This window comes from Hemitrygon akajei, chromosome 23 (assembly GCF_048418815.1).
Source record: "Hemitrygon akajei chromosome 23, sHemAka1.3, whole genome shotgun sequence".
Taxonomy (NCBI): Eukaryota; Metazoa; Chordata; class Chondrichthyes; order Myliobatiformes; family Dasyatidae; genus Hemitrygon; species Hemitrygon akajei.
Window position 1 is genome coordinate 52,445,318 of NC_133146.1, and position 26,759 is coordinate 52,472,076.

Genomic DNA, 26,759 nt, shown 5'->3' on the forward strand with positions numbered 1-26,759 from the left:
AGGGATAAGATAGTGATGGAGTTCTGGAAAGAAGGACCATGGATAGTTATCAGATGGAATGCTGAGCATCCCCTCAGGTGAAACAACCTTTGACATAACAGTCACTTTGTGCCTGGATGCACACAGCAGAGAAATAGATAACACTCCCAGGCAAATTTTTACCGATAATACATTGAATACTGAATGAAAATGGGATATGTACACTTGCTTAACTATATTAATCTTGAATTTTGAAGGAAGTTTTTAAAAAAATTCTGAATGCAACAAAGCCATTAGACTTAATGCTAACCCATATTCAATAGCCCAATTTTTCCTGAGAAATTCTGTGTGTTTCTTGTGGAACTGCAAACATTTGCCTACATAATGTTGGTGAATGGGTGGAGATGTGTAAATGGGTTTGTTTTGCTATTGTTGCTTTTTTGTTTTTTGCGTTCTGTGTTGTTCTGCCAAGCATTGTGACCACAAGGCCATAAGAAATGGGAACAAAATTAAGCCATTTGGCCCATCGAGTCTGCTCCACCATTCAATCATGGCTGATCCTTTATTCTACCTCCTCAACTCCAGTTCCCAGTCTTTTCCCCATAACCTTTGATGCCATGTCCAATCAAGAGCCTATCAATCTCTGCCTTAAGTGCACCCAACGACCTGGCCTCCATAGCTGCATGTGGCAACAAATTCCACAAATTCACCCCCAGCAGATCCTCAGATATGTTGATTTTTAACATGAACGACTCATTTCACGATATGTTTCCTTGTACGTGTGATAACTAAATTTGAATCTGAGTCTGACGTTTGGGATAATGTTTGTGAAATGAAGAAATTTCCAAGTTGTCAAGCATTTTCCTGACTGCATTCTAATGTTCAAATCAACCTTCCCAAAAGAGTCTCTGAGGATCTGCTTCCTGACTCATCTGGGTTTCACATTCAACAGATACAGAGACTCCATTCATTTCAATGCAGAGAGAAAACTATGAGGCTAAGGGAATGTTAAGTATTAGTAACTGACTTCTTTTAATTTATAGGTATTTCTCTGAGTTACCAAAATGTGTATTTTGTGCTTTCCAGCGATTTTTATATGTCGAAAATGAATAATTTGAATTAAGTGAGTTTAGTGTTAATATTTTTGGAATGATTATTTGCATCATAGATATTTACAAACTTCCAAGGTACTTAGCAGTTCTAACAGTCAGTTACGTTCGGAGATCATAAGACCATAAGATAGGTTATTTCTGCCATCAAGTCTGTTCTGCCATTTCATCACGGCTGATCCATTTCTCTCTCAGCCCCAAATTCCTGCCTTCTCCCCATATCCCCGACTAATCAAGAATCTATCAATCTCTGCCTTAAATATATGTAAAGACTTGGCCTCCAAAGGCACTGGTGGCAACGAATTTCACAGGTCCACTGCAGTTTCTAGAGCATTTCTGTCGGGCATTCCTGTAGTGCTTCACCAACACTCTGACAACAATAAGCTGTAAAGGAGCAGTGAGTGCACCTTGTTTTTCTCTGTCAGTGATTTCTGAACCAAGATCAAATGCTTATGCTTGTAATAACTGAAACTGTCATTTAACATTGTGTACTTATGTATGTTTTAGAAATAATGATGGCTACTCTAGTGATAGTGTTAAAAATTTTAATATTGTTTCAACAGAAGTTCTATAGAGAGCTATTCTGTAAAATAAAATGTGGCTAGTATCACATTGATTAAGACTCTTGTAAAGTCAGAAAAAGCATTTCTCAAAGGGGCCTTTGACAACATAATGGAAATAGCCCTTGCTATTTCTGGCATTCTTCACAGGAAGCAGCACCTTATACATAATATATTCACTGAATAAGTGCAGGTTGTGGAGAGAAATACACACATAATGATTGTTCTTTGAGCTGTCTGGTTCTGGAAGTTAAAATGTTTCCTTTGTGAATGTAAAGCTTGAGTTTCTATTCACTTTAATGATTCAAGAGAAAAGAGACTCGTTCTTCCATTACTATCAGTGATGCCAGAGTGTGTGATTTTTCTGTCAGTGCCTCGGGAAAGGTGCAATTCGGCTTTAACTCTTTTGCTATGCAGTAGTATCTTGTCTAACCTCCTGTCAGTTCTGTTAGTACTGGGGATCACATTCTGTGACCTATTTTAAAGCACTTTGCAGATTCAGTAATTTGCTTGATTTGTGGTGTTTTGTCCTTTATCATCAACTTTTTATTTTCTATGTCTAGAAATCTTGCTTTTATTTCTTTGGATTAGTGAGGTGCAATTTTGTACTTTGTTACATGTTACCACTTATAACCTGTAAATCCTCAAATGTTTTGCTGGTTAAGTTAATATCAGCAATGAGGAGAATTTATTTTTATTTCTTTTTATAATTTTTGAGATATAGTGTGGAAAATAGGCCCTTCGAGACACACTGCCCAGCAATCCCCCGATTTGATCCTAGCCTAATCATGGGACAATTTAAAATGACCAATTAATCTAGCAACTGATACGTCTTAGGACTGTGGGAGGAAACCGGAGCACTTGGAGGAAACCCACATGGTCATGGGGAGAACATACAAACTCCTTACAGGCAGTGGCAGGAATTGAACCCGTGTCACTGGTACTGTAAAGCACTGTGCTAACCTTTACACTACTGTGCTGCCCAAAATTCTTCTGCTGTGAAATAGAAGTAGAGAATGCTGGAAATTAGAAGCAGGTCAGGCAGTCTATATGAAGAGAGGAACAGAGTGAATATTCTAGGTCAAAAACTTTTTTGTCAGAACTTAGAAAAGTTACAAGTAAGACATGTTTTGAATTGCAGAGAAGAGGGTACAAAATGTACTGATGAGGGTGTTGTGGTCCACCTGGTCTTTGTGGGGCTTTTGACGCGATCCCACGTGGGAAACTGGTCTTAAAAGTTAGAGCCTATGGGATCCAAGGAAAATTGGAGTATGGGATTAATGTAGATAGGTGTTTGATGATCGGCACAAACTCGATGCACAAAGTCTACCTGTTTCTGTGTTGTATGACTCAACAAAGTACATGTACTGTGTGTTACTATATACAACCCTGAGGTTTATTTTCCTGTGAGTATACTGAATACATCTATAGAATAATAATAATCTATAGAATCAATGAAAGACCACCCAACCTAGGTGTTCAACCAGAGTGCAGAACTCAACAAACTGTGTAAATACAAAAAAAATACTAAATAAATAAGCAATAAATATGGAGAACATGAGATGAAGAGTTCTTGAAAGTGAGGAAAATTGAAATAAATTCCTTTATTACTTCAGTAGTCTAGCAGTCTGTAGTCTAGTGTAGCTTTTTTCTGTGTTTTTTTTATGTAGTTGAGTCTAGTTTTTGTACTGAGTCATGTAACACCATGGTCCTGAAAAACGTTTTTACTATGTACTGCACCAGCAGTTATGGTTGAAATGACAATAAAAAGTGACTTGACTTGAAAAGTACTTCGTTAGCTGCAAAGTATTTCAGGACACATTGAGTTCAGTTACAGTGCTATTCGGTACCCAGGGAGTGGCGAATATCAGGACTGCACAGCTGGAGATGGTAGTGGAAGTAGAATCACTGGCAGCATTTAAGAAATGAGCACTTGCTATGTCCAGTCTAAGCCAAAGTTCTGTAAAATGAGAGTTATACAGAATGGTTGGTGTTGATGTGATTTATCAAACGCCTGTTTTCATCCTATATGATTCTAAATGTATTTTCATTTACAGGGCTTCGGTGTGCAGTATGTATAACTGATAAAAACAGACACATGAAGGTGTTGGCCACAATTTACAAAGACAATTTGGAATGCATATATCTCAGTTCATTTGTCTCCAGGTACTACATGGACTCCAGTGCCGCTACCCAGTCTTACCTGAGATTCTAAACAGAAGAGATTCTGCAGATGCCAAAAATCTTGAGCAACGTGTAGTAAATGCTGGAGGAACTCAGCAAGTCAGACAGTGTCTATGGAGAGGAAAAAACAGTCAATGACTCACCTTCTTATTCTGGCTTCTGTCCCTTTCCTTTCCAGTCGATGAATGGTCTCAGCCTGAAACTATTTACTCCCTTTCACAGATTCTGCCTGACCTGCTGAGTTCTTACAGCATCTTGGGTGTGTTGTTGAAATTCTGCAGTGCTACTCTGGGAATTACAATGAGGTCAAAACCCTTGTCTTCAATGGATTCCAGAATTTAGGATTAAGAGCCAATAAGAGCGGTGAAGCTAATTTTTAAAATCTGATTTATATTGTTACAAGTTTTATAAAGGTTTGTAATGCTCAAAATGCTAGAAAAGCCCTCAGACATCCCTCAGAACCACAGAGGCTGAAATGGGTGTGATTCAGGCAGGGGTTCATCATGAGAAATTTCATGTGGGCAACTGTGCCCATAAGAACTAACCCATCCATTGTTTTTAGGTATCACCTTAAGGTCTACTCAAAATCCAAAGTTGGAAGTAAATTTATTATCTAAGTACGAGTATGTCACCATATACAACCCCAAAATTCATTTTCTTGCAGTCATACACAGTAAATCCAATTTAGAATAATAACCATAATAGAAGCAATGAAAGACCGCACCAACTTGTGCATTCAAGCAGTGTGCAAAAGACAAAAAAACTGTGAAAATACAAAAAGAAATAGATGATAATAATAAATATATAAGCGATAAGTATTGGGAACACGAGGTGACAAGTCCTTGAAGAGAGAATCCGTAGGTTGTAGGAACATTTCAATGATGGGTTAAGTGAACTTGAGTGAAGTTGTCCCCTTTGGTTCAAGAGACTGATTGAATAACTGTTCCTGAACTTGGTGCTGTGAGTCCTGATGCTCCTGTACCTTCATCCTGATGGCAGCAGTGAGAAGAAAGTATGGCCTGAGTGGCGGAAGACCTGACGATGAATGCTGCTTTCCTGCAACATCGCTCTGAGTACATGAATTCAATGGTGGGGAGGGCTTTACCCGTGATGGACTGGGCCACATCCACTACCTTTTCTAGGATTTTGTGTTCAAAGACGTTGGTGTTTCCATGCCAGGCTGTGATACATCCAGTAAATATACCCTCTACCATACAATGTCTATACATCTATAGACATCTGTCAAAGCTTTAGATGTCATGCCAAATCATTGCAAATTCTTAAGGAAATAGAGGCATTGCCATGCGTTCTTTGTAATTGCACTTACATGCTGGGCCCAGGACAGGTCCGCTGAAATAATAAAACTGAGGAATTTAAAGTTGATGACCCTGTCCTCCTCTGATTCTCTGTTGAGGACTGGCTCATAGATCTCTGGTTTACTCCTCCTGAAAATCAATAATCAGCTCCTTGGTTTCAATTCCTTATTCTTATAAGGAATTGTGGTACCTTGAAATAGGATGTTTTCCTTGAACTTATGCCGAAGACAATTACGTTTGTCTCCTGTTTTGGTGTTCAAGTGCATGGACAATCATTCAGACTCAGTGATTCACAACACTGAAGTACAATACATTGAAAATAAACAGCAGTTGTGGAGTCATTTGTTAAAAATGTGCACACACGTCTTTTCTTCATCCTCGATTCTGAGTCTAATATTTGATTCCTTTCTCCCTTGTCCTTACAGCATTTATGGTTTCACTAGAGTTTTCACTCAAACAACCATTCGAATACACAAATGATTAAATTTCCTTTAAATGTTACAAGAGTATATTTGTACTGTGATGACATTTTCTCATCTCCGAATGCCCTGACCTTCTCTTTCACTCACATCAAGCTCACAGAGTTTTTTTAAAGTTCATTAATTTAAATGGACAGAGAATCAGAGACTGCCAGCTCATGGGTTCATGACCAGGCTCCCTGTGAACACAGTTCTATGTTGTGGGATCCCCAGAGGTGAATCAACCCTGTAACACAAATTCAAGTCAATCTATTTGACATTCATTTATTTTTAAATACCTTCCATCTTATCCCGAAAATAACAGCAAAAATGTATTAGTGTAGTTTAATGCCAAGGCCAGGATTTTCCACTTCAATACACTGAAGTAAATCAATAGTGGATTTTGTACATTGTAAACTCCAGTCGATGACTTAAATTTAATTTCTACTTCACTATCAGGAATACTGAAGAACACTTCACTCTGTTTGTTTCACGATATAAGATGCCAACACTTTAGATAATTTGTTTCTATATTACAAAAGTGACTATGCTTCAGAAAGGAACTCAATTTGAAATTTCCTGAAACTGTTATATCTATTTGCTTTGCATCTTCTCTCACTAATTGCTCATGGGAAATCTACTAGCATTTTGAAATTCTTTTTATAAAAATATAATGCGGAACAGGTTGAAAGAATCATACTAATATTTTGTCTTGTTGCCAAGCCCAGTTGAAGATAAAATGTTGGGGTAATCGATAGGTCATTCAGTATCTGCAGAGAGTTAAATAAAGGTTTCAGGACAATCACCTTTCTTTTGTTTGCCATTAGTTGTCCCAAGGGATTATTCATGCCCATCTGAAAAAAAGCAGGTAAGATTCAGATTAATATAACATCTAAAATTAGAAGCCTGTCAGTGCAGCTCTCCAGTACTGCACTAGAGGCATTTAAAATACATAAAACACTTCACCTGCAAATCTGCTGGAGTCATCTGTTGTGTCCTGATGTGGTTTCCTCTACATTAGAAACATAGAAAACCTACAGCACAATACAGGCCCTTCGGCCCACAAAGCTGAGCCTTACCTGAGAAATTACCTCGGGTTACCCATAGCTCTCTGTTTTTCTAAGCTCCATGTACCTATCCAGGAGTCTCTTAAAAGACCCTATTGTATCCGCCTCCACCACCATCACCGGAAGCCCATTACACACACTCAGCACTCTCTGCATAAAAAAACTTACCCCTGACATCTCCTCTGTCCCTTCTTCCAAGCACCTTAAAACTATGCCCTCTCATGCAAGCCATTTCAGCCCTGGGAAAAAGCCTCTGACTATCCACACGATCGATGCCTCTCATCATCCTATACACCTCTATCAGGTCACTTCTCATCCTCCATCGCTCCAAGGAGAAAAGGCCGAGTTCACTCAACCTATTCTCATAAGGCATGCTCCCCAACCCAGGCAACATCCTTGTAAATCTCCTCTGCACCCTTTCCATGGTTTCCACATCCTTCCTGTAGTGAGGTGATTAGAACTGAGCACAGTATTCCAAGTGGGGTCTGACTAGGGTCCTATATAGCTGCAACATTTACCTCTCGGCTGCTAAACTTAATCCCACAATTGATGAAGGCTAATGCACCGTATGCTTTCTTAACCACAGAGTCAACCTGCGTAGCAGCTTTGAATGTTCTATGGACTTGGACCCCAAGATCCCTCTGATCCTTCACACTGGCAGAAGTCTTACCATTATTACTATATTCTGCCATCATATTTGACCTACCAAAATGAACCACGTCACACTTATCTGGGTTGTATTCCATCTGCCACTTCTCAGCCAAGTTTTGCATCCTATCAATGTCCTGCTGTAACCTCTGGCAGCCCTCCACGCTACCCACAACACCCCTAACCTTTGTGTCATCAGCAGATTTACTAACCCATCCCTCCACTTCCTCATCCAGGTCATTCATAAAAATCACAAAGAGTAGGGGTCCCAGAATAGATCCGTGAGTCACTCCACTGGTGACCGACCTCCATGCAGAATATGACCCGTCTACAACGACTCTTTGCCTTATGTGGGCAAGCCTGTTCAGAATCCACAAAGCAATGTCCCCTTGGATCTCATGCCTCCTTACTTTCTCAAAAAAGTCTTGCCTGGAGTATCTTGTCAAATGCCTTGCTGAAGTCCATATACATTACATCTATGGCTCTACCTTCATCAATGTTCTTTGTCACATCCTCAAAAAATTCAGTCAGGCTTGTAAAGGCATGACCTGCCTTTGACAGAGCCATGCTGACTATTCCTAATCATATTATGCCTCTCCAAATGTTCTTAACCCTTACATACTGTTAGAGTCAAATTTGACCCATTTTGACATTTGACAGCAGTAAAAACACCCTAAATGCCATTTTTTAGCCAAAATTTGATGACTTTTCCTAAAGTGACCCAAAATGCATAAAAATTAAAATATTCATAAATTTTATACTTTTGTACAGGTGCTACAGATTTTTCTACGTTGAGGCTGTTCCGAAACAAATTTGACCTGTATCTATTGAAATGGATTTTAGATCTCTGAAACATTAATTAAGGATTAATCACCCACTTATTAATGTCAAATAAGCTACTTATACATTCTAAATAGATCTGTGGTTCGAAATTTGGTATAGACATTTGTTATGAGGGGATTCTTGGACCGGGTCAAAATTGACCCGGACTATACTGTGAAGGTATAGAATATGAACAGGTTGCCTGGGTTAAATCCTGTCTCACAGGATCTTCTCCATCAACCTACTGAAGTAAGACTCACTGGTGTATAATTTCCTGGGCTATCTCTACTTCCTTTCTTGAATAAGGGAACAACATCTGCAACCCTCCAATCCTCCGGAACCTCTCCCATCCCCATTGATGATGCAAGGGTCATTGCCAGAGGCTCAGCAATCTCCTCCCTCGCCTCCCACAGTAGCCTGGAGTACATCTCATCCAGTCCCGGAGACTTATCCAACTTGATGCTTTCCAAAAGCTCCAGCGCATCCTCTTTCTTAATATCTACATGATCAAGCCTTTCAGTCCGCTGTAACTCATCCCTACAATCACCAAGATCCTTTTCCGTAGTGAATACTGAAGCAAATTATTCATTAAGTACCTCTGCTATCTCCTTTGGTTCCATACACACTTTTCCACTGTCACACTTGATCGGTCTTTTCTCTTATGCCTTATACGCTTGGTTTTCACATAATTGTAGAATGCCTTGGGGTTTCCTTTAATCCTTCTTGCCAAGGTCTTCTCATGACCCCTTCTGGCTCTCCTAATTTCTTTCTTAAGCTCCTTCCTGCTAGCCTTATAATCTCCTAGATCCCTATCATTACCTAGTTTTTTGAACCTTTCGTAAGCTCTTCTTTTCTTCTTGACTAGGTTTACACCACGGTTCCTGTACCCTACCATCCTTTCCCTGTCTCATTGGAATGTACCTATGCAGGACTCCACGCAAATATTCCCTGAACATTTGGCACATTTTTTCTGTACCTTTTCCTGAGAACATCTGTTTCCAATTTATGCTTCCAAGTTCCTGCCTTATATTTTCCCTCACTCCAATTAAATGCTTTCCTAACTTGTCTGTTCCTATCACTCTCCAATGTAAAAGAGATAGAATTGTGATCACTTTCTCCAAAATGCTCTCTCACTGAGAGATCTGACACCTGACCCGTCATAAATTGGAGGATTGCTTTGTTGAGCACCAGGCTGACTTGCCAGTGGCCAGACATTTTAATTCTAATTTCCATTTCCATTCTGATGTGTCAGTCCATGGCCTCCTCTTGTGCCTGGCTGTGGTGGATCAGCAACTCCTGATATTCCTTCAACCTGATGGCATGAATATCCATTTCTCCTTCCAGAAAAACAGACTCCCCCGAACCAGCCCCCCGACATTCCTCCATTCCACTCTGACATTTTACGTCTTCTCATCTGGGTCTCCTCCCCCTTCCCTTACCCTTACCCTTGTTGTGCACTCAACTTCCCTATCAGATTTGTTCCTCTCCCACCTATCTGGCTTCATCTATCACCTTCCAGTTAGCCTACTTCCCCCACCTTTTTATTCCGGAATCTTCCAGGTATATGGAGGAATTTAAGGTGGGGGGATATATGGAAGGCAGGGTTTAAGGGTTGGCACAAGATTGTGGGCCAAAAGGCCTGTACTGTACTGTACTGTGCTGTACTATTCTGTGTTCTATGTTCCCCCTTCCTTCTCAGTCCTGAAGAAGGGTCTCAGCCCAAAACATTGACTACCTATTCATTTCCGTAGATGCTGCCTGACCTGCTCTAGCATTGTGTGCTAAATAAAATATAGACTGGGATACAAATCCACAGTAACTGAATATCAGAAAGGCTGTACACATTGGGAATATGAAAAAACAGAAAGCACTCGACAATCCAGACAACATCTATGAAAGGAGTAATGATGTTTCAGGTCTAAGATGCTTCATCATGATCAGGAAAGAGAAAATGAGTTACATTTGTAAAGAAGCTGAATGAGTGGATAAGGCAAAGGGGTAGATTGAATCCAGGACTCCTGTGGGAAAAGGTCGTCAATGAAGGCAGTTAGAGAGTGAAAAAGACATGTTTGACATTTTGCAGATAACAAGTCCGGGTGTGTTAATAGAGAGGAAGAATAGCTGAGCAAATATCCTGAATGGATGATTTACTTTAGTTATTTACAACCTGTTATGCCGCTGGCGTTTAGGGCAGCAATGAAGGTCCTCCATCTCTGGTGGGTTTCAGGGCTTCCTTCATCATGTCAGTAGCTTCTTCTTGGTTTTCACTATTAGTCATGCAGGTCCCAAGTAGAGACACGATGTAGAAGGATTCTTCATTACTATTTCCTAACAATTTTATTATACCAGTCAGGGTTGGTAGCCCTGAGCTGAACCCCAGAACAAGGAAGACTGATGGACCACTCTTAGTCTGGCCTCTACCCTTTGACCTGTTTAGCATAAGTGACCTTACCAAGAGCCAAAGCATAAAGCCCTGACTCCAGCCAAACGGCTAAGTTAAGAAATTGCACGACACCTGCCGATGATAATAAACCTGATTCTGATAGCTCTCCGGGTCATTGAGGCACACAAGCCTCCAAACCACGACAAGGTTGTGGTTCTTTTGGAGGCCTGGATGACTTACAGCAGAAATAATCTGTTCTGATCAGATCAGTGTAAGTGAGTTATTGGAAGATGAGGGAATTGATATCAGATCCAGAAGACCACAGTGTTCCAGGTGGAAGTTGAGAAGTTGTTCCTCAAATTTGCATTGGTCCTATTAATAACTGTATATGAGGAATACAGTTAGATAGGCAGAGTGGGAATGGAAAGAATTTAAGTGGCAGGCAACAGGAAACTTCTGGCCTGCCATAGACCAAAGTCTTCAGCACATGGTCATCTAATCTAGGTATGTTTGAATATTCCAGTGTAAGTGATCACTCTCTTTCCAGATATGCTGCACAACCCACTGGGTATTTCCAGAATCATTTGTTTTTATTTCATGTTTCCAGTATCTTTTTTTTTGATTGATGTGAAGTTGCCCTCGTTCTCTGCTGAATTTCCATAAGACCATAAGACACAGGCGCAGAATTAGGCCATCTGGCCCATCGAGTCTGCTCCACCATTCAATCCATGGCTGATCATTTTTTCTATCTCCTCCTCCACCCCAGTTCCCGGCCTTCTCATTCACCTTATTTCTTATACTACATGCATTTAGATACAACACCTTGAGTGCCATATTTGCTGTCCTTTCTGACTCTGTATCCCTAGTGATTTGATACCCAGCCTGTTGGCTGCAACCAAGTCCCATCACCTGCCGTCCTTCCTGACAATCTGACTGCACACTATCTTTACTTTTTTACCATCCATCCTGTCTTGAGTCCCATCACTCCAGTTCCCAATCCCCTGCCAAGTTAGTTTACTCCCTCCCCAACAGCTCTAACAAACCTGCCTGTGAGAATATTGGTCCCCCTAGGGTTCAGGTGCAACCCATCACTTTTGAACAGGTCATACTTCCCCCAGAAGAGATCTCAATTATCCAAGAACCTGAAACCTTGACCCCTGCACCAGCTTCTCAGTCATGCACTTATTTGCCAAACCATCCTGTTTCTACCCTCACCAGCGTGTGGCACAGGTAGCAATCCAGAAGTTACTACCATTTCTGATATGGAGCATTCCTTTTTAAAATATACACAACCTGTCAACAAAATTGCTGTTCTAACCTTAAAGCAAAACCAATTCTTAATCCTAGCCATGACAAAATTCCAGAGGCTAATCGAAATGATCCAGGGAATTCATGGATGCTCATGCTCTTAGGCAAATGTAACGCCAATGACAGGGATGTCCGCTGAGGGAATTTTCCTGACTTCTGTCTTGCATGGTATCGAACTGTCCACCAATTACTCTTCTCCAAAAAATAATGTACAAGCAAAGAAACATTGCCATAATTGACAAAGTGATAAGCCATGGCTGGTACTGCAGACAATACACATCATGAGCCTAATTTGGAGTATTGTGTGCAGTTTTGGTCACCTACCTATCGAAAAGATGTAAATAAGGTAGAAAGAGAACAAAGAAAAGTTACAAGGATGTTCCCAGGACTGGAGGACCTAAGTTGTAAGGAAAGACTGAATAGGTTAGAATTATAGACAATTAAGAGAAGATTTGATGGAGGTATACAAAATTATGAGGTAAATTTAGATAGGGTAAATGTAAGCAGGCTTTTTTCACTGAGGTTTGGTGGGATTACGACCAGAATCCATGGGTTAAGGGTGAAAGGTGAAAAGTTTAAGAGAAACATGAAGGGAAACTTCTTCACTCAGAGGATCATGAGAGTGTGGAATGAGCTGTCAGTGCAAGTAGTGCATATAGGTTCGATTTTAACGTTTTGATAGGTACGTGGATGGCAGAGATGAATGATTATGGTCCGGGTGCAGGTCAATGGGAGTAGGCAGTTTCAATGGTTTAGCTCAGAATAGATGGGCAAAGGGCCTGTTTCTGTGCTGTAGTTTTCTAGAGTCATCTATGACATGAATTTTAGGTTTTAAATATGTTAAATCATGAACAGCATATTGCTGGATATTTACAGAGCAGAACAAAGATTTTATTGAACAACTAAAGCAAATCAAGTAGCTGTTAATTTAACCTGGCAGAACTCCATATTAATTTTCTGAAATAGTTCTTCTCTGTGAACTTGATATTGATATTCTTGGTAAACAAAGTCCAAGTTAAATTCTAATTGGTTGCTTTAAATGCTTTGAAATACATGGCTTAGAAGGGAGTGATTTGCCCCACTATGATTCTGTCTGTTCTTTGGGGAAATATTCCAATTAATCCCAGCCAACTTAATTTTCTATTTCAAATATCTATCCAATTTTCTCTGAAATATTAAAACTACTGTACCTTCAGATGATGAATTCCAGATTTCAACATACTGTGTCAGAACAGTTTCCTTGTATTGCTTGTGGTTCTTTTCCCAAACATTTTACAACTTTACAAACTTTCCAAGATGCTTTCAAACCTCCTGTAAACTTTCTCTGCAGTAGGAAGAATTACAGTTTCTCTATATGCATTTTTCAATCCTGACACCATTTTGGTATTTCCCTTCTGCACTGTGACACTCCTCCTTAAAGTGCCTACATATCAATACTATGACCCAAGTGTGGGTTAGTTGGGCCATCATCCACAGGTACAACTCAAATACCTCATTACCACACATTTCATCATCATCATCATCATCATTACGTGCCATGAGCGATCATGGTGTTCCATGACCATGATTGTTCTTGACAACTTTTTCTTCAGAAATGATTTTCCATTGCCATCTTCTGAGCAGTGTCTTTATAAGATTGGTGACCCCAGCCATTATCGATACTCTTCAGCAATTGTCTGCCTGGCATCAGAGGTCACATATCCAGGACTTGTGATATGTGCCAGTTGCTCATACGACCATCCACCACCTGCTCCCAAGGATTCACGTGATCCTGATCGGGGGGGAGGGGGTGGTGGTGGAGTGGAGTGCTAATCAGGTGTTACACCTTGCCCAGAGGTGATCTTCAGGCTAACAGAGGGAAGGAGTATCTCACAACTCCTTCAGTAAGGACACATCTCCACCCAGCCTCCCAGATTCCACATGGTTCAAATCCATAGGCTCAACTTAATCACTAAGTCAGTCCTGGACTTGATCAACGTCCCAGAGCATTGTGAGATGTAATCAGGTCATGTGGATGGACCTAGAAAAGTCCAGTCCATCAAATTCTGCTGAGCTTTTGGAATGAATATCCCTGATATTTGGAAACATTCCATCGAAATAAAATTAACATAGAGTCTGTGTTCTGCTGCTGGAGGAGTTCCTAGTCTACGGACGTACTATGCTGATATATTTGTCAGCTGGAATCCCTCAGTAAAATGAAACTTTTGCCTCTCAACATGTGCTTGCCAAAGTCCCAAATACACTTGTTGATCTGTGTGGAGGACAGATGTTCATTGCAGAAGAGCTGTCAGTGGTCACTGCAATTCTACCCAACACTTAACCAAATGCCTAGACTGTGTTTCATAAGATCCACCAAATCTTTCTTGGCTGCTGCTTTGCCCTAATATATCTTCTCAAACATCTTTTTCAAACTGTCCTACCGCTTTCAGAGATTTGTATAAATATATATGCATTAACCTCAGAATCATAGAATTTACAGTGAAACATCAATAATGTGCTGATCAATTATTTAGAAATCCCAATGCAGAGTTGTGCCTTGAAAGGTTGACAGTTCCTTTCACCCCACAGATACTGCTGGACCCACTGAGTTCCTCCAGCAGATTACTTGATGCTCTAGTCTCCAACATCTGCAGACTCTTGTTTAGAAATTTGAATTGTTTGATATCTGGTTCACTGGATACTGATCTACATTCCACCTCTAACTCACCGGGTTCCCTAGATCCTGCACTTCCTCCAACACACTGGAGTCCCAGTTCCCATGTTATCTCTAATACAATAGGGCTTTGGTGCCCACAACCCCCCTGAAACTTCAAAGTCAAAGTTGAATTTACTGCCATATTTACATGTATATTTATGCATAAATCCCAAAAATCTCAGTTGCAGCAACATCGTGGGCACATAGCATTGCACAAGCAATGTCCACAAGTAAAACATAAATTAAACAAATTATACACAATGTTTAATGTTTACAGAAAGAATACAACAAGAACAAAATAAAGTATCCATTTTAGTGCAAAGTGTTGCAAATGGTCTTACTGTTGCTAAACTGTTGTGATTAGGATTTTGCCGGTTGTTTCAAGAACAATAAGGAGGAGGCCCTCCGTTGGTCCGGATCGACCGTGGATGTTGCGTCTCAGCTGTCTACACGATACGCAAGCCAGGGCAGTACGATATGGAGAGCAAGCTGTTGCCCATGCTCCTGGCTCCCCTCTCCATTCAGCTGATGAATCCAAAGGAACGGCAGAGCCTGATAGAGTTTGGCACCAGGAGTTGACACTCAGCATTAAACTCAATGTAGGACTGTATTAGGGACTCCAGCCCCATCCGCTGGAAGTGACTGGTTTTAAGGCACCAGTAACCCCTCGTTTACCCTTTCTCCTGTCAGGCTTTTTAATTAAGCCACATGTGAAGGCCAGGAGCGGGTCTTAGTCGTCAGAGACCATTTAAGAGGCACAACATTGGAAGCATTTAATAGATAGTGGGAGCTTATCCCCACTACCACCCCTGGCTATAACAACCTTAAGGAACCTCTAACACACAAGGCCCTGAAATCCATGTTCCATTTAACAAAAGAGGACTCAAGTTTCCCTCAAAAACACTGAGGTACCAGTTCCTCAGACACACGAGGGTCCCTGTCTACATTGGCGCCATGGTAGCCATGGTTAGCACAACACTTTCCAGTACAGGCGACCCAGGTTCAATTCTCGCCACTGCCTGTAAGGAGTTTGTACGTTCTCCCTGTGACTGCGTGGGTTTTCTCTGGATGCTGCGGTTTCCTCCCACAGTCCAAAGACGTACTGGGTGATAGGTTAATTGGCCATTGTAAATTGTCCTATGATTAGGCTAGGACTAAATTAGGGGATTGTTGGCCCGCATTGTTCAAAGGGCCGTGAGGGTCTTTTCCATGCTGTATGTCAATAAAGAAATGAATAGAATAAAAACTTGCCAGTTCCCCAGTTCCCATGTTCCCTTGCCAGTCACTGAGACTCTTTGTCCAGCGCTGTCTTGGAATCACTCAGTTGTTCCTCCCCCTCTCACTTGAACCTTGACTGGGTTCACTGGAAAATTTATTACACTCCTACAATGTATAAAAAAGCCTTAAAATATTATGTACAACTGTGTTCAATTATTTAACATCCAATAGTCCAGATTATCTGCCAGCATCTCGGGCTGACTGCATTTGACTGTAAATCAGCTTTAATTCTTCTAACAAAACACAGCACTGTTCCTTGTTTTTCCTTCACAGAGTTATTGTTGACCACCAGCAACAATAGTATGCAGCGTGAATAATGATACACATTGTAATTAATATTAAATGCACATGTCTGTGCACACAATAGCATGCAGGGTGAATAACAATATACATCATAATTAATATAAAGTGTGCATAGTAATCACTTACTTCCTCAATACTTCAAAGACAAAAGTTTATGCTAAATATTCCAGAATATTCATAATGTCATATTAGTCCTCAGGTAATATAGATCCCTTCTCCTTAAGTAACAGGTCACAGGTCCAATGCCAGTACTGACCTGCAGAAGGGATTTAGCCGTTCCAAAACCTACTAACATCAGAACTATTACAAATGTTGAATATGAATGTCCTTGACATTGACAGTGCCACAAAATCATTCAATAGATATTAAAAAGTAGAAACTAAATTTAAAACACATAAAAACATAAGACCGTAAGATATAGGAGCAGAATGAGGTCTTCTGGACAATTGAGTCTGCTCCAGCTTTTCATCATAGCTGATCCAATTTTCCTCTAGGTTCCAATCTCCTGCCTTCTCCCCAAATCTCTTCAAGAATCTATCAACTTTTTTCTTAAATATATGTAAAGAACTCCACAGATTCACCACCTCTGGCTAAAGAAACTCATCCTCATTTCCGTTCGAAAAGGATGCCCCTCTTTTCTGAGGTTCTGTCCTCTGGTCTTCAACTCTCCTAAGGCCTCTCACTACTTGATAGGTTTCAATGAGGTCACCCCTCATTCTTCTGAATTCTACTGAATACATGCCCAGAGTCATCAGACGGTCTTCATATGCAAGCCATTCAGTCTTGGAATCATTTTCGTAAACCTCCTTTGAACCCTCTCCAGTTTCAGCACATCCTTTCTAAGATAAGGGGCCCATTCTGCTCACAACACTCCAAGTGAGGCCTCACCAGTGCTTTATAAAGTCTCAACATTACATCCTTGCTTTTATATTCCAGTCCTCTTGAAATGAATGCTAACATCGCATTTGCTTTCCTCACCACAGACCAAGCTGCAAGTTAACCTTCAGGCAATCCTGCACAAGGACTTCCAAGTCCCTTTGCATCTTAGTTTTTCTCCACTTAGAAAATAGTCAACCCTTTCATTTCTTCTACCAAAGTGAATGGCCATACACTTCCCAACACCGTACTCCATCTGCCTCTTTTTGCCCTGTCTAAGCTTTTCTGTAGCCTCTCTACTTCCACAAAAATACCTCCCCCTCTAACTATTTTCATATCATCTGCAACAAAGTCTTCAATTCCATCATCCAAATCATTGACACATAATGCAAAAAGAATCGCTCCCAACACAGACCTCTGTGAAACAACCAGGAAAGGCTCCCATTATTCCCACTCTTTGTCTCCTGCCAATCAGACACTGCTTTATCCATGCTAGAATCTTTCCTGTAGTACCATGTTCTCGTAGCTTGTTAAGCAGCCTCATGTGTGGCACCTTGTCAAATGGCTTCTGACAATCCAAGTACACATCAACTGATTCTCCTTTATCTATCCTGCTTGCTACTTCTTCAAAGAAGATTTGTCAGACAAGATTTTCCCTTGAGGAAACCATACTGACTACAGCCGATTTTATCATGTGCTTCCAAGTACCCTGAGACTTCATCCTTAACAATCGACTCCAAAATCTTCCCAACCACTGTGGTCAGACTAACTGGCCTATAATTTCCTATTTTCTGTATCTCTCTCCCTTCTTGAAGAGTGGAGTGACATTTACAATATTCCAGTCTTCCCAAACCATTCCAGAATCTGGAAATTCTACAAAGATTATTACTAATGCCTCCATTAGTCACCACTTTCAGAACTCTGGGGTGGACACCATCTGGTCCAGGTGACTTATCTACCTTCAGACCTTTCAGGTTCGCAAGAACCTTCTCTCTAGTTATGGTAACCACACACTTCATGCCCCCTGATACCTGGAACTTCCACCATACTGTTAGTATCTTCCACAGTGAAGACTGATATTTCGTTGTTCCCCCATTACTACCTCTCCAGCATTGTTTTCCAGTGGTCCAATATCCACTCTCGCCTTTCTTTTATACTTTACATATCTGAAGAAACTTTTGGTATTCTCTTTAATATTATTGGTTAGTTTACTTTTGTGTTCCATCTTTAATTCCAGCCATTGCTGCTCTGCCATCATCCCTGCCAGTGTTCTTTTCCACTCATCTCTGGCCAGCTCCTCTTTCATTCCTCTGTAATACCCTTTGACTCTACAGTTATACTGATACATCTGACATTAGCTTCTCCTTCTCAAATTTCAGGGTGAATTCAAACATATTATAATCCTGTTCCCCTAAGGGTTATTTTATGTTAAGATCTCTAATCAACTCTGGTCCATTGCTCAACAGCTAATCCAAAATAACTGAAAAGTGGGCTGAACCATGAGCTGCTCTAAAAAGCCACCTTGTAGGCATTCTAGAAAATCCCCCTCCTGTAATCCAGCACCAACCTGATTTTCCGAATCTCCCTGCTTATTGAAGTCCCCCATGACTATTGTAACATTGTCATTTTTGTCATCCCATTTCTACCTTGTTGTTGTAATTTGTAGGCAATATCCTTATTACTGTTTGAGAACTTATATGCAACTCCCATCAGGGTCTTTTTACCCTTGCAGTTCCTTAGTTCTATCCGCAATGATACAACAACTTCCGACCCTATGGCAGCTCTTTCTAATGATTTGATTTTTTTTACCAACAAGAGCAACGCTGTCTCCTCTGCCTTCCTGCCTGTCCTTTTGATACAACTTGGATCCTTGGACATTAATTCCCGGTTATAATCTTTCAGCCATGATTCTGTGATGCCAACAACATCACACCTGACAATCTGCATCTGTGGTGCAAGTTCATCTACCTTATTCCATATACTGCATGCATTCAGATACAAAACCTTCAGTCCTGTATTCACCCTTTTCGATTTTGTTGCACCATGCTCAACGTTTTGATTCCTAACTTTGTTACCGGCATCTGCCTCCACAACCTCTCCACTAACTGTTCTGGCACCCTGGTTCTCATCCCCCTGCAACTCCAGTTTAAACCCCACCAGGCAGCATTAACAAACCTTCCTGCTAGGATATTAGCACCCTCCAGTTCAGGTGCAAACTGTCCCTTATGTACAGGTCCCACCTTCACTGGAAGAGAGCTCAATGATCCATCAATCTTATGCCCTCCTTTCTACACCAACTCCTTAGCCACAGGTTAAACTGTATAATCTCTGTAGTTCTAGCCCCACCAGCACGTAGCATGGACAGCAATCCTCAGACCACAACCCTGAAGGTCCTGCCCTTTAACTTAGCACCTAACTGTCTGAACTCCCTATGCAGAACCTCATCACTCATCCTACCCATGTAATTGTTATTGACTTTTGGCTGTTCTCCCTCCCACTTAAGAATGTTGAGAACTGAGAACTCGATTGGAGATGTCCTGGACCCTGGCACCTGGGAGGCAACATACCATCCAGGAATCTCGTTCTCACCTACAGACCCTCCTGTCCATTCCCCTAACTAATGAATCCGTTATCGCCACACTGAAGTCCTGCCAAAGAGTTACGGCCTGAAACATCGACTGTACTTTTTTCCATAGATGCTGCCTGGCCTGCTGAGTTCTTCAAGCATTTTGTGTGGCTCAGATGTCCAGCATCTGCAGACTTTCTCTTGTTTGTGGTTTGATCACCACAGCATGCCTCTTCTCCCTCTTCCCATCTGAGTCACAGAGGCAATCTAAGTAAACTTAAAGCAAAATATTTTCCCACAACTGTTTCTCCCTTATGTCAAAGAATGGAATTCCCATCCCAAATGGTGGGAAATCAGAGGAAGTTTATGCCACCACCACCTCACAGAAAAAAAGGAATCCAAAGGGGTAGCATAATTGTCACCATGGTGACTATTAGCTGCATAGAAAATTGTGACCACCTACGCTTGGGGATTCTGAGCATATGAAAGTCATGCAGGATAAAAGCTATAGGTCCAAGGAGAGCTGTGTACTTTGACAAAGAAGATTCCAACTTTTGTTCTTTAATTATTTATAAAAGGGTTTAAATTGAGTGCAGCCTTACAGTCACTGAGAAAACATAAATACATGGAATCAAAATGGAGGTAGCCCACTCATTCCTACCAACCTGATCCCCATTTTATAACTTCAAGTCTGATCTGCCTTTAACCTCAATTCCACCTTCCTGGGTAACCATATTTATCAGGAATCTATCTACACTATTGCCCTAAAGACTCTGTTTCCACCTCTATTTGAGGAAGAGGGTTTCAAAGAGACCTGACCCTCTGAAAGAGGAAAAAACATTGCTCCAGACCTGACAGAAATAGAAAGAGTTATGTATTTAATATTTCAATAATATTTGAGTAATCATGTATATTTATTGTTTAATTAAGCATTTGTGTTTATTTTTAAATAAGTAGTTACAGGTTATATGTAAAAATATATTAATTTTATATATCATCGTGCTAGCATGTGATACATGCATATCTCACTTAAAGTAAAGACAAATTTATACCCATGCTTCAGACTCCCATATCTTCTTTTAAATTAGCTTAATGTTTTCAAGTTACAAGATTTAACAGAAAGTCTTTTATTTTTAAGCAGGAGCCACTGTTCCACTGCAAGAGGAAACATCCTCTCCATATACATCCTGTCAAAACCATTCAGGATCTTATATTTTTCAATCAAGATGCTGAAAGTAGAAAACTCAGGACAAATTGCTGACAATTTCTAATTATCTCAGGCATGACTTAGCAAATGACATTGACTTCTCAATGTAGAATGTGGATGTATATTGGATTTTTAAAACCACATTAATTCATTGAAGTTGACATCTGGATTCTGAATCTAGCCAGAAGCACATATTATGAGAGTGTAGCATGTTTATGAGTGAGCAAAGGTGGGTGCATTATCTGTTATCAGTCTTTCTCAGAAAAAAGTATTGAAAAGCCATTTAAAACAATTGACATAGTACGACATTTCTTTCTTGGTTTTTGAGAAATAGTTGGGTTGCGTTTGTTTCAAAGCACATTGAAAATTTGATGATGTCCCATGCACTGCATATAAATCTATTGCAGTGATCTGAACTGTGTGTAGTCCCTCAGGGTTTCTGAAGTCCTCAGGTCATTTTTTTCCAAGGAGAAAAGGGAAAATATTTGCTAGACTAAACTGCTGTGATCTCTATTCAGTGTTTGTGCTCGTCTCATGGGATACCTTGCTTCGCATGCATAAGCAGCTGCCGGTATAGAGAGAGAGAGATAGAGAGAGAGAGAGAGAGAGAGAGAGAGAGAGAGAGAGAGAGAGAGAGAGAGAGAGAGAGAGAGAGGGGGGGGGGGGAGGAGAGAGGAGAGAGAGAGGGAGGAGAGAGGAGAGAGAGGGAGGAGAGAGAGAGGGAGGAGAGAGGAGAGAGAGAGAGGAGAGAGGGGATAGGGGAGAGGGGAGAGGGGAGAGAGGGATTGGGGAGGGGAAGAGAGGGGGAGAGAGTGTGAGAGAGAGAGAGAGAGTGAGAGTGAGTGTGTGTGTGTGTGTTTATTGAAAAGGAATGTGGCAAATGTTAGAATGCATCTGGACTGGCCATGGAGAAGATCTCACTACCAGCTTACATTTGTTTAGGTCTTTTTTTTGTTCACATGAGTCATCTTCAGAATCGTTCCTGATTGCCAATAAGACTCTCCTGGCAAAAAGAAACTGAGCACCACCGCACCAGACTGTGTTTTGAGATGAAGGGTAGCCGCATGGAGATTGAGTAGAATTGGCCGATTCTCAACTGAATTGACTGCAATATTCTGAGATGGGGTTGACATGGTTCATGCCAGGAAGCTGTTTCTTCTTAAAAAGGGGGTATAACCTCAGGTCAAGGATAGACCATTTAGGAGTGAAATATAGAGGAATTTCTTTATACGAAAGAACAAAGTTACAACGTAGAGGGCGGTCATTTAAAACTGAGGTTCATAGGAACAGTTTCTCACAGAGGGTAGCGAATCTCTGAAATTCTAAATTCTGTTCCCTAAGATATTTTCGATCAAAATCCTCAAAGCTGCTCAATAAGGAAGTACATAAATATTCAGAAGATCAGGGAATTGAAGCCTATGTAGAATTGGCTCAGGGAGGAGATGAGCTGTGGAACAGATTAGTCATGATCATACTAAATGCTTGGGCAGGCTCCTCTAGATCCCATTTGCTTCTGTTCTCACATTTTTCTCAAATTAGCTTTAGTTGAGAAACTAAATGACTGATGTCCGAATCCATTCCAGGCATACGGTGCATTGGCCTTCATCAACTGTGGGATTGAATTTAAGAACCGAGAGATAATGTTATAGCTATGTAGGACCCTGGTCAGGCCCCACTTGGAGTACTGCACTCAGTTCTGGTCACCTCACTACAGGAAGGATGTGGAAACCATAGAAAGGGTGCGGAGGAGATTTACAAGGATGTTGTCTGGACAGGGGAGCATGCCTTATGAGAATGGGTTGAGTGAACCTGGCCTTTTCTCCTTGGAGCGGCAGAGGATGAGAGGTGACCTGATAGAGGTGTATATGATGATGAGAGGCATTGATCATGTGGCTAGTCAGAGGCTTTTTCCCAGGGCTGAACTGGCTAGCATGAGAGGGCACAGTTTTAAGGTGCTTTGAAGTAGGTACAGAGGAGATGTCAGGGGTAAGTTTTTTTACACAGAGAGTAGTGAGTGCATGGAATGGGCTACCAGTGATGGTGGTGAAGGTGAATATGATAGGGTCTTTGAAGACACTCCTGGATAGGTACATGGAGCTTAGAAAAATAGAGGGCTATGGGTAAGCCTAGTAATTTCTAAGGTAGGGACATGTTCTGCACAGTATTGTGGGCCAAAGGGCCTGTATTGTGCTGTAGGTTTTCTATGTTTCTATGTTTCTAAAATCACCAGTAGTATCAGCAGTGTGAGCTAGCTTTAATTGATTCCAGTCAGTCATGATATTGGTCCCACTGCTGAAAACTCCAGCTTACAAACATCATTATTTGTACTCTCTGGATGATACCATCATGGAATTGTACAGGTTTGTATAAGCTAAGTTGACTGCCTTTATCCCAATTTGTTAATCATGCATTGAGATTCCTTTGCTGATTTTGGAGGGAAGGGTCAATAGGGGTGTGTGCTATCAAATTTAGCTCCAAAAGACAATAATTGCAATTTAATAAGGAAGCCTCTCACACTTGTGGCAAGTAAACAGAAGACCAGAAATGCAACTGAATAATGAAAACTAACATTTAAATTCTAAACCTGGTTCTTTTAGTTAGATTGATGTTTATAACACAAATACCCAATACTATTTTGCGATTTCTTTCCTCCATTGCTATGGTCACTGACATTTTCTAACATGCCCTGGGGAATTCTGTTATCTGTGGGATGACTTCATTTAATTGAATATTTAATGCTTTCATGACCTTTTCCTGAATAAGACTGATAACAGACAATGCACCCACCTCAGCTCACTCATAAACGTGCTACACTCTCACAATACCTGCTTCTGGCTAGATTGAGAATCTGGTTGTCATCTTCAATAAATTAAAAATAGCCAGCAATTGTATCCACATTGTCCAGTTTGCTGCACAAAACAGGGTTTTGCGATTTTGACTGTGGATTATTGAATGGTTCAGAAGCAGAATAGGTATGGGGGGAGGGGGGTTGTGAGGAATAGAAAAACTAAGCTCAAAGTACATTTATTATCAATGTATGTATATGTTATACAACCTTGAGATTTGTCTCCTAACAGGTAGCCAGGAAACAAAGAAACCCCAAAACAAACCCCATATATAGGAGAAAAGACTGTTTAACATCCAATGTGTAAAGAATAAGAAGCCACATCATGCCCATAAGAAAATTAAAAAATAAAATAGCCCATTAAAAAAAGATCATCTTACACCTAACATGCAAAGAACAAAACACGTCATGCAAACACTAACCGCAAGCAAATATCATTTCTGAACTGAGTCCACAAGAGAGTCCGAGACCCACAGAACAGCACAGAGCTGAGTAAACGTCATGGGAGAGTGATCTTAATTGGCCCATACCCTGCCTCCGACCCCGATACCTTGACCTTTTCAATCTGGCCCAGTGCTTAACTCTCCCGCCAGACATCAGGCGGAGAGATCTGAACCACCTTACTCCTCGCCACCCTGATCTTTTCAGTCTGGACCAGTGCTTAAATCTCCATCCAAACAATAGGATCTGCCATTTGGATATGCTGGACTTCGCCATCTCGATTTGGTCTGTAAATCTTCATCCAAATATCGTGTTCAGTTGCGTTGCTACGCTCAGGGGCCTGGAATCCACGGCTTCGATTTGGCCAGTGCTGGACCTGAGAAATGCATAGCATATCTATACCATCACACCTTCGTCTGTTGCCCTGTGTCCTGGCTTACTCATAGACCCAGACACCCATGACTCTGCTACACTGCTTCTGATTCAATCATATTCAATTTTAAAATTCTACAGTAACACACAGATAAGATGCTGGAGGAACTCAGCAGGTCATGCAGCATCTATGGAAATGAATGAATATTCACCATTTTGGGCTGAGACCCTTCTTCAGGACTGAGAGGGAAGAGGGGAGATGCCTGAATTAAAAGGGGAGGGGAACGAGGCTGGCTAGAAGGTGATAATTGAAGCCAGGTGGATGGGAAAGGTCAAGGGCTAGAGATGAAGGAATCTGATTGGAGGGGAGAGTGGACCATAGGAGAAAGGGAAAGAGAGGGGGACCCAAGGGGAAGTAATAGACAACTGAGAAGGAGGAAAAGGTCAGAATGGGGAATAGAGGACAGGTGGTGGGGGATGAATTTTGGCTCACCAGGAGGAGAAATCTGTATACATGCCAACAGGTGGAGGGTACCCAAACAGAATATAAGATGTTGTTCCTCCACTGAGGATCCATCTTGGCACAAGAAGAAGCCATCGATCAGTATATTGGAAAGGGAATGGGGATCAGAATTAATATGTTCGGCTACTGGGAAGTCCCGCTTGTGGTGGATGGTGCAGAGGTGCTTGATGAAGAGGTCCTCCTATTTATGACAGGTCTCACCAACGTAGAGGAGGCCACATCAGGGGCACCAGTCACAATTGACATTCCCAGCAGATTTTCAGGTGAAAAGGACTAGAAGGACTGTTTTGGGGCCCTAAATGGGGGTGAGGGAGGAGCTGTATGGGTAGGTGTAGCACTTACACCACTTGCATGGATAAATGCCTGTATCTAGAATTAGAATTATAAATCTTCCTTTCAAATCCCACCAGTGCTTTCCCTTTCCCTAAGACAAATCTCCTCCAGCCCTATGAGAATCCTCCATCCCTGGCCTCTCCAGATTCAGTTGACTGACCATTTGTGGCCACGTCTTCAGCTCACAAGGCTCCAAACTCTGACACTCAATTCGCTATCTCTCTCACCATTTTTTTCTTCGTTCTGATCATCCTCGTTGAAGATTACGTGCGAGTAACAATTGACCCGTTTTGACAGTTGTCTTTCTTCTATAAGCATGTCGTGAGGGTATACTTACCGAACCTTAATGAAAGGTACAGGAAATACATTACATTTTAAGGCACCTTCCACCGTGACCAAAAACATAGAATTGTCAGTTAAATATTTATTATGGTGTAGTCATGGGCAGCAGCAAGCAAAGGTGTGATAATGACCAGATAATCTATTTACTATTACTGTAGTTTTGAAATTAACAATTTCAAATCAACTTTTTCCTCTTTCTTCACAGTTGGGGCTGTTTGTTTCTGTTTCAAGTTGTATTTCATTTTGTCTCTGCAGGTTTTTAAAGTGATTTTACCCTGATAGCTTTGTCTTCACTATCAAAGGCCACCTGTTTCCTTTGCTCTCTGAAAGCATGAATCTTCTTACTTCTTCAGTCCTGACTCTGTGGCTGTGGACTCACTTTCAGGGACAGTTCACATTCTGAGTTTACTTTTCTTTACAGTTACAGTTAATTTAACAACTGCACGCCTTTGGGATGTGGGAGAGAATTGGAGAATCGCGAAGGAAACCTGAGTATTCACAGGCAGAACTTGCAGACTCCACATGGAAAGGTTGAACCCACTTCTCCGGTGCTGAGGCAGTAACTCTACTAGCTGCATCACTGAGTTCCTTGATATGTCATTAAATGTATGGAATAGAATTCAGTTAGCAAACTGAGTAAACATATTACCAATTAAATCACAGTTACTGTCCTCAAGCAGCTTAAAAATTGTCCAGTTAAACTAATTCAAAATTTGCTAGACTTATGAATCAGTACTAAGCAAAAAAGTGACTCTAACATTTAATGAAAAATTGAATCTTCAACAGTTTTGGACAACAAAAGATAATGTCAGATTTCAGTATTTCCAAAAGGAGCCTTATTTTCCTTGATTAAAGTATTAAATGTGGACATTGTCTTCCACAGTGAGGAGCCCACACTCATAGAGATGAGCATCATTTCAGAGATGATTCCAGATTATTTAGTTCAATTCATGACCTGTCTGGTAATGAGATAGCCCACAGCAGCTGACTTTCTGAATTTGGACTGATATCTATGCCACGGTTAATAACCACTTCAAGCAAGTAAATTCCAAGTGACTCTTTGCTCCTGTAATGATGCCACCTCTGCAGAGCTACTCATTGCCCTCATTCTGGAGAAGTCAACATTGTTTAGAAGCTTGATTGT